This window comes from Heptranchias perlo, chromosome 44 (assembly GCF_035084215.1).
Source record: "Heptranchias perlo isolate sHepPer1 chromosome 44, sHepPer1.hap1, whole genome shotgun sequence".
Classification (NCBI taxonomy): domain Eukaryota; kingdom Metazoa; phylum Chordata; class Chondrichthyes; order Hexanchiformes; family Hexanchidae; genus Heptranchias; species Heptranchias perlo.
This window is the reverse complement of record NC_090368.1, coordinates 4842107-4854845: the sequence shown is the minus strand read 5'-3', so window position 1 is coordinate 4854845 and position 12739 is coordinate 4842107. Positions and strand designations below refer to the sequence as shown.

At 48.7% G+C, this 12739-nt stretch overlaps 1 protein-coding gene across 2 annotated transcripts in view; it reads right to left on the bottom strand.

Moving 5' to 3' along the window:
- The window catches only part of pi4kb (phosphatidylinositol 4-kinase, catalytic, beta), a 67626-nt gene extending 57236 nt beyond the window's left edge, over positions 1 to 10390 (bottom strand). For both annotated transcript variants that reach the window (XM_067975980.1, XM_067975979.1), the window contains exon 1: positions 10289 to 10390. The gene's annotated coding sequence lies outside the window, so the exon portion shown is untranslated. The remainder of the gene's footprint in view (positions 1 to 10288) is intronic.
- Positions 10391 to 12739: the final 2349 nt, after the last annotated feature.

Genomic DNA, 12739 nt, shown 5'->3' with positions numbered 1-12739 from the left:
ATAGTGACAGACCTGTACCCACCAGTACTGTACCCCAGTATTATATAGTGACAGACCTGTACCCACCAGTACTGTACCCGTGTTATACAGTGACAGAACCTGTACCCACCAGTACCGTACCCCAGTGTTATAGTGACAGACCTGTACCCACCAGTACTGTACCCCAGTGTTATACAGCGACAGAACTGTACCCACCAGTACTGTACCCCAGTGTTATACAGTGACAGACCTGTGCCCACCAGTACTGTACCCCAGGGTTATACAGTGACAGACCTGTGCCCACCAGTACTGTACCCGTTATGCAGCGACAGAACTGTACCCACCAGTACTGTACCCCAGTGTTATACAGTGACAGACCTGTACCCACCAGTACTGTACCCCAGTGTTATACAGTGACAGACCTGTACCCACCAGTACTGTACCCCAGTGTTATACAGTGACAGACCTGTACCCACCAGTACTGTACCCCAGTGTTATACAGGGACAGACCTGTACCCACCAGTACTGTACCAGTGTTATACAGTGACAGACCTGTACCCACCAGTACTGTACCCCAGTGTTATACAGTGACAGACCTGTACCCACCAGTACTGTACCCCAGTGTTATACAGTGACAGACCTGTACCCACCAGTACTGTACCCCAGTATTATATAGTGACAGACCTGTACCCACCAGTACTGTACCCGTGTTATACAGTGACAGACCTGTACCCACCAGTACCGTACCCCAGTGTTATAGTGACAGACCTGTACCCACCAGTACTGTACCCCAGTGTTATACAGCGACAGAACTGTACCCACCAGTACTGTACCCCAGTGTTATACAGTGACAGACCTGTGCCCACCAGTACTGTACCCCAGGGTTATACAGTGACAGACCTGTGCCCACCAGTACTGTACCCGTTATGCAGCGACAGAACTGTACCCACCAGTACTGTACCAGTGTTATACAGTGACAGACCTGTACCCACCAGTACTGTACCCCAGTGTTATACAGTGACAGACCTGTACCCACCAGTACTGTACCCCAGTGTTATACAGTGACAGACCTGTACCCACCAGTACTGTACCCCAGTGTTATACAGTGTCAGACCTGTACCCACCAGTACTGTACCCGTGTTATACAGTGACAGACCTGTACCCACCAGTACTGTACCCGTTATGCAGCGACAGACCTGTACCCACCAGTACTGTACCCCAGTATTATATAGTGACAGACCTGTACCCACCAGTACTGTACCCCAGTGTTATACAGGGACAGACCTGTACCCACCAGTACTGTACCAGTGTTATACAGGGACAGACCTGTGCCCACCAGTACTGTACCCGTTATGCAGCGACAGACCTGTACCCACCAGTACTGTACCCCAGTATTATATAGTGACAGACCTGTACCCACCAGTACTGTACCCCAGTGTTATACAGGGACAGACCTGTACCCACCAGTACTGTACCCCAGTGTTATGCAGCGACAGACCTGTACCCACCAGTACTGTACCCCAGTATTATATAGTGACAGACCTGTACCCAGGAGTAATGACCCGTGTTATACAGTGACAGACCTGTACCCACCAGTACTGTACCCCAGTGTTATACAGTGACAGACCTGTACCCACCAGTACTGTACCCCAGTGTTATGCAGCGACAGACCTGTACCCACCAGTACTGTACCCCAGTGTTATACAGCTCAAAATGCTCTCTCCAACCCAAGTTTGGAAGGTCACAACCTGTAATTGTACTGCTGGATGTTATTCCACAGTTGAAGTGGAGAAGGTATGAAAATTACAGGCCCCCCCCCCCCCCCCCACCATCGCACCGAATTCCTGAGAAAAAAAAGCCAACAGTGCAGCGGAATGAGAGGTTTAACACATCCACCATTCTATTTACAGAATCCCCAGTGACAACACTGCATTGATGGGCCATTAACACTTGGTAACTACAGCACCATGTAATTGAGGAGAGCTGCTGGTTATACTCCCTCTAATCTAATTATATAGACATCAAACATGCGCTGAAAGCATATTGCAAGTTGATAATAAGCAAGAGTGTTACTTACCAGTAAAACAGTTTTATTTTCTAAGTAAAAGCCGTCACTTTCCATCAGCAGATACAACATTCCTGTGTGCATGTGTGTATTTCACACCAAACCAGATGTAGCTCTCACCCCTCTCGGCCAGAAAGCTTTGGGTTCAAACCCCAACACCAGCTGTGGCTCAGTGGGTAGCATTCTCCACTCAGAAGGTTGTGGGTTCTAAGTCCCCACTCCAGAGACTTGAGTACATCACCCAGGCCGACATGCTCAGTGCAGTACTGGGGGAGTGCTGCACTGTCGGAGGTGCCGTCTTTCGGTATGAGACGTTAAACCGAGGACCCGTCTGCCCCTCTCAGGTGGACGTAAAAGATCCCACGGCCACTATTGGGAGAGTAGGGACGTTCTCGCCGGTGTCCTGGGCCAATATTCATCCCTCTACCCTCGAAAACAGATGATCTGGTCATTATCACATTGCTGTTTGTGGGATCTTGCTGTGCGTGAATTGGTTGCCGCATTTCCTACATTACAACAGTGGCTACACTTCAAAAGTACTTCATTGGCTGTAAAGCGCTTTGAGTCATCCTGAGGTCGTGAAAGGCTCTATATAAATGCACTAAAAGGTGCTACATAAATGCAAGCTGCTGCTGATTAGGTTCACCTTTGCCTAGCCCAGGAGGGCTGCGTATCCTTTTCATTGGCTCATCTGAGATCCATTAACTCCGCAGATTGGGCAATTAAACTTGGGACGTTCCTGGTCTGCTAAACTCAGGTCCAAAGGATGGACTGACAGACGTTTATCCTCAGGATGTCCCAAAGCACTTCACAAGTCAATTGAAGCACGGTCACTGTTGTGAAGGAAACACAGCAGCCATTTTGCACACATCAAGGTCCCACAAACAGCAATGAGATACACAACCAATAAATCTGCTTTCGTGGTGCTGATGCTTGAGGGAGGAATGTTGGCCAGGACACCAGAATTCCCTGCTCTTGTGTTGTACGAATATTTAGGGCCCGGCAGGCAGTCTCGGTTTGACCTCTCATCCGAAAGACATCACCAATGATACAGCACCCCCTCTGTATTGCACTGTCAGCGCCAGCCGAAATTTTGAGCTAAACGCCTGGAGTGGGACCTGAACCCATGAACTTGTAACTCAGGGGAAACAGTGCTACCAACTGAGCTGCAGCGGACACATGGCAAGAAAGTCACCAAACGAGCCATCGAGCGCTTTTAAGCACTAATTTTAAGATCACATATTAATTGGATGGGGCAGGCTGGCTTTCAAGAGGAAACCCATTGGTAGAAGTGAGGGATGAAAGCGACAATAAATCATCGCCACAGAAATATTAAAAAAACACGCACAAACGCAGAAGGACAGATCCAAGGCAATCCAATTCATTTCAGAGTTCCGGTGGATGGTTAGAATTCACGTGTGTTTAGCTTTCGCGGTTTCTAATGTAATTTGAACCCCTCAATTACTTTACACGCTCATCGTTACTCCCATTAGCCTCCGTATAATAACAGTACGCCTCACTGCTAAACTGGACCCACTTACAAAGAGCCACCACAGACAGCAGGGCTTTGAAAAGCCGCACTGTCAGAGCAGCCGATTGCTGAGGCAACAGCGCAAAGCCGTTTCCAGCATTTGTCTCGTTCCTCTGATGGTCTTCTTCCCTCTCTCCCGAAGGTGTCGACTCCATGCTGGGGAACAAGGAACAAGAGGAGGCCATTCAGCCCCCCTCGAGCCTGTTCCGCCATTCAGTGAGATCATGGCCGATCTGTGTCCTAACTCCATCCACCTGCCTTTGGGCTCCACATCCTTTAATGCCCTTGGCTAGTAAAAATCTATCGATACGTATTTCTATGCATGTAGGTTTATAAGATAGATATGGGAATGGAAAAGGTAAACCCAGAATATTACATTAACATTGAGAATAGGGCAATATTTAAACTAGGAAATATAGATTTAACCTAGGAAAAGGTAAATTTAGGACTTTACACAGAATGACCAACGCATGGATTAGAATTCCAAGGAGGCCATTCAGCCCCTCAAGGCTATCCCACCATTCAATTCGATCGCAGCTGATCTGCACCTCAACCCCATTTACCCGCCTTTGCTCCATTTCCCTCGATGCCCTTACCCAACAAAAATCTATCAATCTCAGTCTTGAAAGCTCCAATTGTTCCGCCAGCATCCGCAGCTTTTTTTGGGGGGGGGGGAGAAAAGAGAGTTCCAGATTTCCGGCAGCTGTATAGTTCTACAGGTGCTCGACACACACACACTCTTTACGAGCGAGCACTGCTGGAGAACGCCTGCAGGCTAATCCACTGCCGAACGCTTCACAGCCGAGAACGATCCTGTCCTTGTCCCAAGTCCACTTCCTAGCAGTGGGCAGCGATCGGAAGCCACGACTTTGTCTGGTCAACCTCTACCGACCACACAACTCAAACCTATACAGACCCTCTAATGTGGAAAACATCCCAAGGTGCTTCACGGACTAGTGTTGGGAGTCGACAATGTGCCAGCGGGGCGAACAGCGCAAATGCATTGAAGGGGAAGCTAGATAAGCACATGAGGGAGAAAGGAATGGAAGGGTACGTTCACAGAGTGAGATAAAGAGGGGTGGGAGGAGGCTCATGCGGAGGATAAACACTGGCAAAAACTATTGGGCTGGATGACCTGTTTCTGTGCTGTAAATACTATGGACTTCTATGTAAAGCTTGGTTGAAGAGACAGGCTTTGAGGAAATTTTGCTTTAAAAAGATGGAAAGGGAGATGAAGAGGTCTGGGGGGAGAGCGTTCCTGAGAGCAGGGAAGATGCAGCTAAAAGTTCTACCACCAATGCTGGGACGAAACGGCGGGGGTAGGGGGGAATTGCATGGAAGGCCTGAACAAGAGGAGAGGAGCACCCGGGAAGGGTTCTCGGATTGGTGTAGCCTACCGAGATAGGGCGGGGCAAGGCGGTGGAGGATGAGGGTTTTGAACGTACAATTTAAAACGTGGGAGCGTGAGCCGAGACTGGCTCACTCCGCAGGGAGCAGGGACTGAACCCGGAGTCTTCCTGGTTCATACAGCTCAGCTGCTCCCCGGGATACGTTCGCTGAGCGACCAAGACAGCCTAACAATGGAGGCTCTGATGCATTCAGGATTTTCGTCACTGCTTTAGAAGACACAATGAATGTCTTATCAGAAGCAACACCCACAGGTGGTACGATAAGCATTCACACATTAGTTTGTCCACTGTGCGTTTAAAATCTGCAACACGCACACCAAGATTCAAGTTTCGGTAACAAGGAGACTTGCGGAGTTCGGATCGCGGCTGCTGTCACTCGGCTTAGCTTACCAGAGAGGAAGGAGGGGAGAAAGAACACTTTAAGCCAAGATACTTATGATATTTGCAAACATGCTTTTTGAGTTATAGTCTGCATCACTTCAAAACTGCCACACCGTTACCCTCCACCTACTTAATCCTGGATCAAACAGCTCTCTCCGAGCACAACCCAAATTCCGTTTAATGTCTTTCACAATTCATGAACCTAGCACTCAGAACTCACGGGCCAGCCATGACACTCTGAAGGTAAATTTCGTTTGATAACGCTCCTGTGAAGCACCTTGGGACATTAAAGGCTATATAAATTCAAGGAATCTTACAACACCAGGTTATAGTCCAACAGTTTTATTTGAAAAATCACAAGCTTTTGGAGGCTTTCTCCTTCGTCACTTCACCCGACGACGGAGAAAGCCTCCGAAAGCTTGTGATTTTCAAATAAAACTGTTGGACTATAACCTGGTGTTGTAAGATTCCTTGAATTTGTCAACCCCAGTCCATCACCGGCATCTCCACATCATATATAAATTCAAGTTGTTCTAACAGGCCCTGTCTACTAGCTTCAGAACGTAGCTTGTCTCAACAGTCTCCCAAATATATTGTCCCCCCTTATTGTCTGAACAAGACAACTTAAGCGTATATGGGAGAGGAGGCGACAGTTTTCATAGGAACAGGAGGAGGCCATTCAGCCCCTCTAGCCGGTTCCGCCATTCAATTACATCACGGCTGATCTGTATCTTAACCCCATTGACCCGCCTTGGTTCCGTAACCCTTAATACCCTCACCCAACAAAAATCCATCAACCTTTTAGTATTTTCAATTGACCCCCAGCCCCAAAAACATTTTGGGGGGAGAGAGTTCCAGATTCCCACTCCCCTTTGTGTGAAGAAGTGCTTCCTGACATCACCCCTGAACGGCCGAGCTCTCATTTTAAGGTTATGCCCCCCTTGTCTAACCTCTCAAGCTTTTCCTTCAGTGCAAATCCAGGATGCAAGTGTCAGCAGGCTCTTTAATAGGGCGGGCATCACAGCATCCAGGTGCTGGAGGGAAAGGAAGCAGGAGGAGCCCTGGCCGAGGAACGGGCACCCACACCAACGGTAAAGCTCACCCCCACCCCCCCACCATTGTTGCCCCATACAGCAGTGATTCAAACACGGGGTCTTCTGGCCTGTACGGCCCGGCAACAAAGCTGACAGTGCATTTTCCCCGTTGGACCATATTAATCAAAGAAATCTCAGGGACAAGGGAAGGCCATTCAGCCCATCGAAGCTCTTCTCCCTTGTACAGTGGTGTCGGACCACGCATCCTCCAACCCAGCTCTCCGAGCCCCATGCAGCTCAGTTCCATTTCCAATCGCTGTCGTGCTGGTTTGCCCTGTTTGAGTTTCGTGGGCCTGGAGATTTCGAAAGGGCCGTTCTCAGCGCTGTTGCTGCTTTGGTGGATAATTCCGAAATGAGATCCTGTAGTATTAGCAGCTTGAGATATTGGGGAATTAATGGGAACAGCTTGCATTTATATAATGTCGCAAAACGTCCCAAGGCGCTTCACAGAAGCATAAATCAAACAAAATTTGACTCCGAGCCACATAAGGAGATAAGGTGACCAAAGACTGGTCAAAGAGGTCGGTTTTAAGGAGCATCTTAAAAGGAGGAGAGAGAGGTGGAGAGGTTTAGGGAGGGAATTACAGAGCTTAAGGCCCAGGCAGCTGAAGGCACAGCCGCCAATGGTAGAGCGATGGAAATCAGGGGATGCACAAGAGGCCTGAATTGGAGGAGCGCAGAGATCTCAGAGGGTTATAGGGGCTGGAGGAGGTTACAGAGATAGGGAGGGGCGAGGCCACAGCAGACAGCAGCATTTCAATCCCAATGCCAGTTAAAGCACTCCTTCCCAGCTCCTGCCTTGCGTGAAAAACACCTCGAACAGCTGGGACACAGGACACTGCCCCCACAGCTCCTTAGTGCAGAGTTTAACCTTAACTTGCACAGTGCAGAAAGGAACACCGCAAACTAGTTAAGTTTTTGTTTGTATTTCTTCCTCTGTACGGGCAACTCCAAAGAGGCGAGGATGCAAATTTGGGTCTAATGTTTAACACAAGACTTTTTAGGAGCATCAATTGAAGAATTTATAAATTTAGGAGCACGGATTCAAGGCAATTGGCAAAAGAGTCAGAAGGCAGATGAGAAGAATTTTTTTTTAAAAAAACGCAGCGAGTTGTTCTGATCTGGAATGCGCTGCCTGAAAGGGCGGTGGAAGCAGATTCAATAGTAACTTTCAAAAGGGAATTGGATAAATACTTGAAGGGGAGAAAATTTGCAGGGCTGTGGGGAAAGAGCAGGAGAGTGGGGCTAATTGGATAGCTCTTTCAAAGAGCCGGCACAGGCACGCAGGGCCGAATGGCCTCCTTATGACTATGAATAAGCTTATACGCCAACGAGTCCAACCCTTTTTTCATTGATTTCAATCCCATCCACACCTCTTTCCTCCTCCCACTCCATTTTCCTCAGCCCTTTCACTTTGTAGCAACTCATCCAATTGTCTATTGAACATATTTAAACCTTCTGCATCTATGGCCTTTGGACTAACACGACGGTGCAGTAGTGCCGTGGGAGGGAGTGCTACATTGCTGGAGGTGCCGTTCTTCAAATGAGACGTTAAACCGAGGCCCCAGTGGTTCAGGTGGATGTTACAGGTCTCATGAAGCTGTTACATCAAATTACATCGAAAGTGCAGCACATAAACAAACCATTCGGCCCAACTGGTCCATGCTGGCATTTATGCTCCACGTGAGCGTCCCCCTTCCCGACTTCATCTAACCCTATTCCTTTCTCCCTCATGTGTTTATCCAGCTTCCCCTTCAATGCATCTACACTATTCACCTCAACCACTCCATGTGGTAGGGAGTTCCACATTCTCACCACTCTCTGGGTAAAGAAGTTTCTCCTGAATTCCCGACTGGATTTATTAGTGACTATCTTATATTAATGACCTCTAGTTTTGGACACCTCCACAAATGAAAACATTTTCTCCACATCTACCCTATCAAACCCTATTGTCTTAAATACAGCTATCAGGTCACCCCTCAGCCTTCTCTTTTCTAGAGAAAAGCACCCCAGCCTGTTCAGCCTTTCCTGATAAGGATATCCTCTCAGTTCTGGTATCATGCTTGGAAATCTTTTTTGCACCTTCTCCAATGTCTCTATATCCTTTTAGTAATATGGAGACCAGAACTGTGCACAGTTCTCCAAGTGTGGTCTAACCAAGGTTCGATACAAGTTTAACATAACTTCTCTGCTTTTCAATTCTATCCCTCTAGAAATGAACCCTAGTGCTTGATTTGCCTTTTTTTATGGCCTTATTAACCTGTGTCGCTACTTTTAGTTATTTGTGCACCTAGATCCCTTTGCTCCTCGATCCCATTTATCCAAGCAATTTGTGGCCTCACACTGATCTATACTGAAATTAATTTATCAATTACCCAGCTATTCTGCAAATTTATAAACGTCCTCTTGCATTTTGACGATTTCTTCCTTTGTATTAACGACACCCTCCAAATTGGCGTCGTCTACAAATTTTGAAATTGTACTTCAGATTCCCGAATCCAAATCGTTAATGGAAATTGTGAACAACAGTGGTCCCAACACCGATCCCTGTGGAACACCACTTCCCACCTGTTTAAGAACAAGCAGGGAGTTCTCGCAGTGTCCTGACCAACATCTTTCCCTGAACACCACCACCACCAAAAATAAATTAACCGGCCATCCATCTCATTGCCGTTTGTGGGATCTTGCTGCATGCAAAATAGTTGCCATGCCGACCTACATAACAGTCACCGCATTGCAAAAGAAATTCATATAAAGTGTTTTGAGATATTTCTGAAAGAAGTGATAAGAAGCTTTACTTTCACTTCAACGCTTGAGGCGTGTGTAAAAGTTTTACATCCTAAGCATATCAATCACACCTCAAAGCGCCAGAAGTTTATAATAAAGAAACACAGTCATTTCCTGCTGATATCTTCTGATCTGGAGCCAGGAATATACAAGCATCCACCAATCTACAAATTTGCCTCATCAACAATTAATTGCCTAGTTACAGCAATTTAGACTTTGTGGCCTTAAAGGGACAGGCACTTTGAAACACAGCAACTCCACCTTTGCAACAGAACAATACATTGCACCTTATAACCTATAACACATCCTATCCAAAATATAACAGCCTATCCTCCAACTCACCATGAGCAACAGCACTGGAAATTTAACAGTATGTCTTAAAGATACTCTTTAAAAGATTATATATATTGTTTTAACTATTAAAAAGAGTGGAAGACTCACAGTTCATGGAGAGATGCAGCCCTGAAGATAAACTCACCCCCAGCACAGTGCAAAAAAGGGCTGAAAGGCTTCAATTTTCAATTAAAGTGTATACAGATGTCAATGCCCAGAGTATGTGTGGCTGCTTCCCCTTGTAAGTAAAAGGCTGTTTCAAATAATATTAAGTGTGTAATGTGCCCCCCCCCCTGGGTGAAGCTCCTCTCACTGAACTGATCCCATTCCCTCCCTTTAAAAAAAAAATTAAGACGAAAAAACTATGTCAGCAACTTCAGCTCTGCCCCCGCAACCTAACTTGTACCAAACCCCCCACACGTCCGTCAAAGTGACGGGCGGCGCGCCCGACCAATCAGTCGCCTTGCGTGTGACATCATTCGTCCGGCCGGCCAATGGAGGGGCGCGGGTGAGGCGGGACTTCCGGCGCGGTATCACGTTCGGTTGTCGCCGTTTCTTTTCCCCTCACACACACACACACACACACAGACAGACAAGATGTTGTTTATCCCGGTTTCCCCCCGCCCGCCATCAATCGGCGGCGAACGTTCACTCTCCTTTTCGAACGGCACGGGAACAAAGTCATGAATAGGCGAACGCTTCGACCGACCTTGTTCCGGGGGATTCTCCGCTGACAGACCAGCCTCAGGGAGTCCCGCCGCTCTCAGCTCGTCATCGTCGCCCACTTTCTGCTCGCAGCCGACTCCGGAGATGGACGCCACTGCGCATGTGCGCTAAACCCCCCCCCGACCCGCGGATCGACGCCACCGCGCATGTCCGCTAAAACTCCTCCCCCTGGTTGGACGTGACCGCGCATGAGCGCTAAAACTCCTCCCCCTGGTTGGACGTGACCGCGCGTGAGCGCTAAAACCCCGCCCCCCCTGGCTGGACGTGACCGCGCATGAGCGCTAAAACTCCTCCCCCTGGTTGGACGTGACCGCGCATGAGCGCTAAAACCCCGCCCCCTGGCTGGACGCCACCCCTCCGCGGATGGACGCCACCGCGCATGTGCGCTCAACCCCCGAGAGCCTGCCCTCCTCGCTGCCTGAAGGGGTCCTTCGCTTCATGAGGAATGAATTCCGAAAGTCTCAAGCCCATGGTGTTTTTCAGGCCATGGTAACGCCCATAAGGATGAAGGTTGATCTTTCCCTCGCCTTCTTGTTGTTAGTTCCCCAGGACCCTGTCAGGCACCTTTCCCAGACACCTGTTCCCATGCCCCAGTGTCTGAGGGGATTCTTGTCTCTCAATTCAGTCCTTCTCCACATTGTTTCTCTGCTGCTTTTTCCCTTCGTCGCATTAACGCCCCACCGTGAGGGCAGGGGGAAAGCCAACACTTTCAGCGACAGGAGCAGGACGTTCAGCCCGTTCCGCCATTCAATTACATCGAATTCACAGCACGGAAACAGGCCATTCGGCCCATCTGGTCCGTGCTGGTGTTTCTGCTCCACACGAGCCTCCTCCTCCTTCCCCTCTTCATCTCACCGTCTCTGCATATCCTTCTAATCCTTTCTCCCTCAAGCTTCCCCTTAAATCCATCTACACTATTCGCCTCAACCACTCCATGTGGGAGCGAGTTCCACATTCTCACCACTCTCTGGGTAAAGAAGTTTCTCCTGAATTCCCGATTGGATTTATTAGTGACTCTCTTATATTTATGGACCCCCGACAAGTTGAAACATCTTCTCTACGTCTGCCCTTTCATAATCTTAAAGACCACTCTCGGGTCACCCCTCAGCCTTCTCTATTCTAGAGAAAAGAGCCCCAGTCTGTTCAGCTATAGCTATAACCTCTCAGTTCTGGTGTCGTCATTTTGCACCTTCTCCAGTTCCTCTATATCCTTTTTATAATATGGAGTCCAGAACTATGCCCAGTACCCCAAGTGTGGTCTAACCAAGATTCTATACATGTGTAACGTAACTATAGAAGTTTAACATAACTTGCAGTTAGATCACAGCTAATCTGTACCATAACTCCATCTACCCGCCTTGGTTCATGGTGGACATTCAAGATCCTGTGGCACCATTCGAAGAAGAGCAGGGGATTCTAGCCGTGCCCTGTTCGACGTTCCTCCCTCAACCAACCCGCCAAAAACAGGCTAACTGCTCATTGCTGTTTGTGAGATCTTGCTGTACACAAAATGGCCATCGCACCTGCCTGCAGTTCAGGCTTATTGTTGACCGCAATTTTGAAGTGTCGAAGGCCAGATCTAGGTCAGGAGGCGGTTCTTTTCCCAGAGAGTTGTGGGCCTCGGGAGCAGGCTGCCGGCTCGTGCGATGGAATGAATTCCTTCGAGCGAGAGCTGGACCTGTTTCTGGCTGGGGGCGGAGATCCCCTCGCACAGAACGGTAGAAAGTGTGTAGAATCATCAGGGACTATAAGTGATCTCCTGGACTGGTTTCGATCGCCAATGTCGGGGTGGGTGGGGGGGGGTTCAGAGAGGAATTTCCCAGATTTCTTCCCCCCCCCCCAAAACCGGCCTGGGGTTTTGATCTCGTTCCCAGGAAATCACATGGTTTCATAAGGACATAAGAGATAGGAGCAGGAGTAGGCCAATCGGCCCCTCGGTTCTTCACTTGTCTTGCCTTTCCCTCCTGCCCTCCTCAGAGACCTTCCCATTTGTTCTTTCCTCCTCCCCCCGACCCCTCTCCCTGGCTCTGCACTTGCTTAAAAACTGTATCATCTTCAACTTCTTCCAGTTCGGACGAAAGCTCATCGACCTGAGACGTTAACTCTGATTCTCTCTCCGCCGAGTGTTTTCCAGCGTTTTCTGTTTTCATTTCAAATTTCCAGCATTCGCGGTACTTTGCTTCTGAGGGATCACAATTGTACGGGATGGACCAGGGGGTCTTTTCCCTCCCGTCTGTCTGTATGAACCCCCATCACCAGTCGAAAATATTTGCTGGGACTTGGCGGGGAGGGGGGCGGGGCAACAGTGGGAGGGGCGGGGCAACAGTGGGAGGGGCGGGGCTATAATTGATGATGTCACAGGTTGAGCTGGCGCCACCTGCAGGTGCGGAAGGTGTAGCGCATGTAGTTGGCGGTCGATGAGTTCTGACCGACC